Genomic DNA, 6,405 nt, shown 5'->3' with positions numbered 1-6,405 from the left:
TTTAGTAGAGACGGGGTTTCACCATGTTGCCCAGGCTGGTCTCGAACTCCTGACCTTAAGTGATCCGCCTGCCTCGGCCTCCCAAAGTGCTGAGATGACAGGTGTGAGTCACCGTGCTCAGCTTATTTCTTTACTTTCTTAATAAACTTGCTTTCACTTTGTGGACTTGCCCCAACTTCTTTCTTGCACAAGGTCCAAGAACTCCTCTCCTAGCGTCTGGATCAGGACCCCAAGAATGAGAGAATGGGAAGGTGCAGGGCGTCCGACAGGACTTTCCGGGAGCATGTTTGCCTGACTCCAGGTGGGCCCTGTCGGAAGCTGGGTCAAAATGAAAGACAGCTGCCAGTTACTACCCACATCCTGGCCACGGGGGCCATTGCTCCGGGCTTGCTGTGGGCTTCCCGCTGGCTGCTGGAATCAGAGCTCTGTCCTGGTAGGGTCTGCTCATTGTCCATTTGCATATTCCCGTCTCCCATCATCCAGAAAACAATGTAACAGGAAGGGCGCAGTGGCTGACGCCTGTAATCCCAGCACTTTGGGAGGCCAAGGTGGGCAGGTCACCTGAGGTCAGGAGGTCGAGACCAGCCTGACCAACATGGAGAAACCTCGTCTCTACTAAAAAGATACAAAAAAATTAGCCAGGCAAGGTGGCTCACGCCTGTAATCCCAGCACTTTGGGATGAGGAGTTCGAGACCAGCCTGACCAACATGGTGAAACCTCGTCTCTACTAAAAACATATAAAAAAATTAGCTGGACATAGTAGTGGGTGCCTGTAATCCCAGCTACTGGGGAGGCTGAGGCACGAGAATCACTTGAACCCGGGCGGCGGAGGTTGCAGTGAGCCAAGATAGTGCCAACTGCACTCTCCAGCCTGGGTGACAGAGCGAGACTCTGTGTCAAAAAAAAAAAAGAAAACAGTGTAGCAGGCAAAGGTTTGATTTCCACACCAAAGCCTAACTCTGAGAGCATGGTTTTCTTCCAGATTCTCTCTAAATACTAATTTCAGGGAAGACAGGCCCATTCCCAGCCTCCTGGAAATCCTTCTCAACACAGATCTTGAGTCTGTGGTCCCTCCCATGGTCCTCCCCACCAGCACTCTGCTGTAGCTCTCAGGCTGCTCTGCCACCTCCCCTCCCCATCTACCTGCTCAAGGACTGGCCCGTTTGCTGTCTTGGGTGGAAGGGGCAGTCCTGAACTCTCTTCTTCAAAGTGACAGTTTAATTCTCCACCCCTTAAATCCTGGCGGAAGGGGCACCTTGTGACTGCTTTTGTAACTGAACACACATTCAGCTGCTCAAAAGCCAAAACTCAAGAGACGGGAGTTGGTGGGAAGAAAGCAATTTATTCAGACAGCCAGCAAACCAAGAAGATGGTGGGCTAGAGTCCTAATGTGCCATCTCAGGTGGGTACAAATTTCAGGCTCTTTTTATGTTAAGGGCAGAGAAAGATAAGGTGGTTAGGATTAAGAAGTGATCTACAGTCGGGTGCGGTGGCTCACGCCTGTAATCCCAACACTCCCACTTCGATAGGCTGAGGCGAGCAGATCATCTGAGGTCGGGAGTTCGAGACCAGCCTGACCAACATGGAGAAACACCGTCTCTACTAAAAATACAAAATTAGCCGGGCATAGTGGCGCATGCCTGTATTCCCAGCTACTCTGGAGGCTGAGGCAGGAGTATCACTTGAACACAGGCAGAGGTTGCAGTGAGCTGAGATGGTGCCATTGCACTCCAGCCTGGGTGACAGAGCAAGACTCCGTCTCAAAAAGAGGTGACCTACATCTGGGTGGGGTGGCTCAAACCTGTAATCCCAGCACTTTGGGAGGCCAGGGCAGGTGGACCACTTGAGCTCACAAGTTCGAGACCAGCCTGGGCAACATGGTAAAACCCTGTCTCTACAAAAAATACAAAAATTTGCCTAGCATTTTGGTGTGCACCTGTAGTCCCAGCTACTCAGAAGGCTGAGGTTGGAGGATGACTTGAGCCCAGGAGGTGGAGGTTGCAGTGAGCCGAGATGGCACCACTGCACTCCAGCCTGGGTGATAGACCTTGTCAAAAAAAAAAAAGAAGTGACCTATGAGCACAGACATCTGGGCACCAGCAAGTCTGAGGAGGTTGGGAACTTCTTTGTCCTTAGTCAGGTTGCAATGCTTTTACACATATTTAATAAAATATTGTTAGTTGTTTATATACTGTCAACCTCAGAGTTAGTTTTTAAAACTACATGATTACTGTTTTTCCATATTATCTCAGTGCTCCGAAATTATCCTAGCCTACGTGCAGGATGGGTAAAGGCCCCTTGAACACAAACGGAGTGAGTTATGTTAGTTCTACTGTTTTACTGTTATACTTTGGCCAATTGAATACAGTGGAAGGGATGCTGTGCCAGTTCGGGGAGTGGCCTGGAAACTGCTGGAAACTGCTAAACTGGCCTGGAGACTGCTACTTCCTGTGTCTTCGAAGTCCACTGGCACATGAGAAGTACAACTGCTCAGAGGCAGCCATGTTGAAAGGAAGCCCAAGCAGCCACGTGAACACCCTGGTTTACAGGCCAGCAGATCCCCCAGCAACAGCCATCATTAGCTGCCAGCTACTTCCTGCAACAATGTGATCCTAGATTCAGCAAAACAAAACAAATCCTGTTGCTGGTTTCTCCTGCTCAGGCCTGGAGGCATCCAGACCTCACCAGAACAGACACACAATATAGTGGAACTGATGTGTAGATGCAGTCAACACACAAGAACAACCATCACCCGGGGAGTCAACCCTGACCCCAGGGCGGGGGAGACCAGAAACTCTCTCCCATGTCCTCTCTCCCCTCGGCCTCAGGAGGGACCCATGTGGGCACTGGCATCCAGGATGAAGACTACACTTCCCAGCATCCCTTGCAGCAAGCAGTGGCCATGTGACCAGGCTGTGGCCAATGGGGAGGCGAGGCCTGTGCACAGCGGCTGCCTTTAGAGGAAGGAAGTTTTGTGCCCTGTTGTCCCCTTCTCCTCTCCCTGCTGGCTGGCAGGAGACAGGATGGACTCTCAGGGGGAAGCTACACCCTAAGGAAGTCAGAACAGCAAGATGGAAGGAGGCTAAGACCCTAAAAACTGCATAGAGAAGAATCTCCCGACTGCCTTGGACTTTCATGTGAAAGGAATGAACCTCTGTCTTAGTTAAGCCACCGTGATTCAGGGTCCTTGTCACATTCACCGAGGCTGTAAACTAATTGGTAGAAAGAACAGGAGTGGGAGGGGAGATGGAGTCAGAGAGGCAGGCAGAGGTCAGATCACATCAGGCCTGCAGGTCAAGATGGAGGAAGAAACAGGCCACATAGGACTCAAGGACCACACCTGCTCCCAGGTGAAGGGATTTTGCCGTGGGTGCCCCTCCCTGTCTGCTGGAGAAAGCTAATTTGACCCATTTCCCTTTAGGACTTTGCAAGATGCACGTCACAGTCACAGGTACTTGTCTCCTAACAGTCCTTTCAGGGGAACTGCCCCACCCCTAATTAACCCAGCCTCAGGTATTCCTTTATAGCAATGCAGGTGGACTGACACATATCTTTAGTGTCATGAGACTGTGACAAGAGCAGGAAAGAATCCTCGTGTGCATCCCTCTGAGCGTTGGGAGCTGTTGTTGTAGCAGCTGCTGTTACTCATCCTGACTGATACACAGACACCGCCAGTAGCCCTCTCTCCTGGAAACGCCATGTAAGTTAGGTGAGGCATGACCCAGGAAAGCTCTCAAGCTGACTTCCCTCCTACCCTCAGGGCTGCGGAGCAGGTCCCTCATTATCTAAGATCAGTTGGACACCTGTACGCCTGCCATGGCCTGGAGCAAGTGCCAGGCACTGTGGATGATGAATATGAGAACAGCATCAACCCTGACCTCCTGCAGGTGACTGGCCAGACCGTGGGATTCCTCCACAACCAACTCTGCACACACAGCTGACTCATGTCGAGCAGGAAGCAGAGCTTGGGATCACCTGACCCGCTCCCCTCACCTGGGAGCAGCTTATATAGAAGCGCCTGTAGTTCACACAGGGCTGATGGTTCCAGCTTCCAAGACACCCCGAGGCCTCCTTGGCTGCTTGGTAATCAGACCAGGTACGTGCAAAGAGGCATGGCTCTTTATTTTCACTTAATTGAGAAAACCACATCAGCAAAGAGAGCATCCAAGCTCAGTGGCCCTTTCTCCCCACAACAGTGACCATTAACCTTTTAAAAGATGCTTTATGGGTTATTTGCCAAACCTCCTTCTTCATGCCGAGGTGTGATGAGGCTCATAAATAGGCCAGACTTGGGAGGGGACAAATGCGAGCAATGCCACCAATGAGAGGCCCAGGTGGAGCCGGTCTCGGGGCTGCCCAGCCATGTGTGCACCAAACATGGATGTGTCAGTGGCCGTGCCAGGAGTCAAGCTCTTGGCCAGGGGCCTCTGGGTGGCCAAGGCCAAGTCTTGTTCAAAAGGTGAGTTCAACTGAGCCAACCATGGCAGAAATACATAAGGGAGACCCCATGCCTCCTCTGGGTAAAATCCCCTGCTAATCCCACCTGGCTCAGAGGAGGAGCCACGTCCTCACAGCAGCCTGCAGTCCCCGCCTGACTCAGCCTCCTCTCGGCTCTGATTCTCCGTGCCCCTCTACCCCTCTCTGTCTCCTCTCCCACCCCAGAAAGGGGATCCTGCAGGTTCATCCTGGTGGATTCAAACCCATCTTTGCCACACAGATAGTCATCAGAATGAATGGGCATAATCTATAAAGAGTCCTCTTGAAAAAGAAAAAGGCAGGCCAGGTGCAGTGGCTCACATCTGTAATCCCAGCAGTTTGGGAAGCTGAGGCAGGCAGGTCACCTGAGGTCAGGAGTTCCAGACCAGCCTGGCCAACATGGTGAAACTCCACCTCTACTAAAAATACAAAAATTGGCTGGGCATGGTGGCTCACGCCTGTAATCCCAGCTACTCTGGAGGCTGAGGCAGGAGAATCGCTTGAACCCGGAAGGCAGAGGCCACAGTGAGCGAAGATTGTGCCATTGCTCTCCAGCCTGGATGACAGAATGAGACTCCGTCTCAAATAATAATAATAAAAGAAAAAGGTGCCGGGTGCTGTGGCTCACGCCTGTAATCCCAGCACTTTGGGTGGCCGAGGTGGGCGGATCACGATGTCAGGAGATCAAGACCATCCTGGCTAACATGGTGAAACCCCGTCTCTACTAAAAATACAAAATAATAATAATAATAATAATTAGCCGGGCGTGGTAGCAGGCGCCTGTAGTCCCAGCTACTCTGGAGGCTGAGGCAGGAGAATGGCGTGAACCCGGGAGACGGAGCTTGCAGTGAGCCGAGATCGTGCCACTGCACTCCAGCCTGGGCGACAGAGCAAGACTCCGTCTCAAAAAAAAAAAAATGAAAAAATAAAAAGGCAAAAATTCAGACAACTAAACGGAAACTGGGCAAAAGAGTTGAACCAGCCCTGGCTGGGCACAGTGACTCACACCTGTAATCCCAGCACTTTGGGAGGCCGAGGCGGGTGGATCATGAGGTTAAGAGTTCGAGGCCAGCCTGGCCAATATGGTGAAACCCTCTCTCTACTAAAAATACAAAAAATTAGCTGGGCGTGGTGGTGCATGCCTGTAGTCCCAGCTACTCAGGAGGCTGAGGAAGAAAAATTGCTTGAACCCAGGAGGTAGAGGTTGCAGTGAGCCAAGATTGTGCCACTGCACTCCAGCCTAGGTGACAGAGTCAGACTCCATCTCAAAAAAAAAAAAAAAAAAAGAGTTGAACCAGCCCTTCACAGAAAAGGAAATGTGAAGGAAAGGGCAATAAAAACATGAAGAGGGTCTCAGCTAACAGGATGAGGATCACGTGTCACCCACCAGATGGCAAAAATCCCACAGCCCAATCAATGCAAGGATTGGGAAGAATGGAGAGCAACAGGAACCCTCAGCCACTGCTAAGAATGATGTGAAATTGTTTTTGGTATCCCTGCATATGAAAGGGTGTGTTTTGTGGGTTATGAGGAAAATTACATTTCTTACCTGGGATGAAATTGTAAAAACTGAAAGCTACTGACCAGGAGAAATGTGCACCTGTGTACAAAAGAAAGGCCCAAGAGCGTTCCCAGCAGCACAGTCCTCAGGGCCCCAGCCTGGCTGAACTCTCGTCCACAGGAAGATGAAGACATTTCCCATGCTCCCCTCAGACGGCGGGAGATCGTGCAGCAATGAAAAAGACTCATGTCAGTGTGGGTGGGTCTCAGGAAGAGAATGGAGATGGGAGATCACGCAGCAATGAAAATGAACCATGTCAATGTGGGTGGGTCTCAGGGAGAGAATGGAGGACAAAAATAGACATCAAGCAGATGCTCAGACCCAACGCAGCGTAGGAGCAGCCACCCAGGAGAATTCCTTCATATCA

This window comes from Pan paniscus, chromosome 11, assembly GCF_029289425.2.
Source record: "Pan paniscus chromosome 11, NHGRI_mPanPan1-v2.0_pri, whole genome shotgun sequence".
Lineage (NCBI taxonomy): Eukaryota > Metazoa > Chordata > Mammalia > Primates > Hominidae > Pan > Pan paniscus.
Note: the sequence above shows the minus strand (reverse complement) of the source record.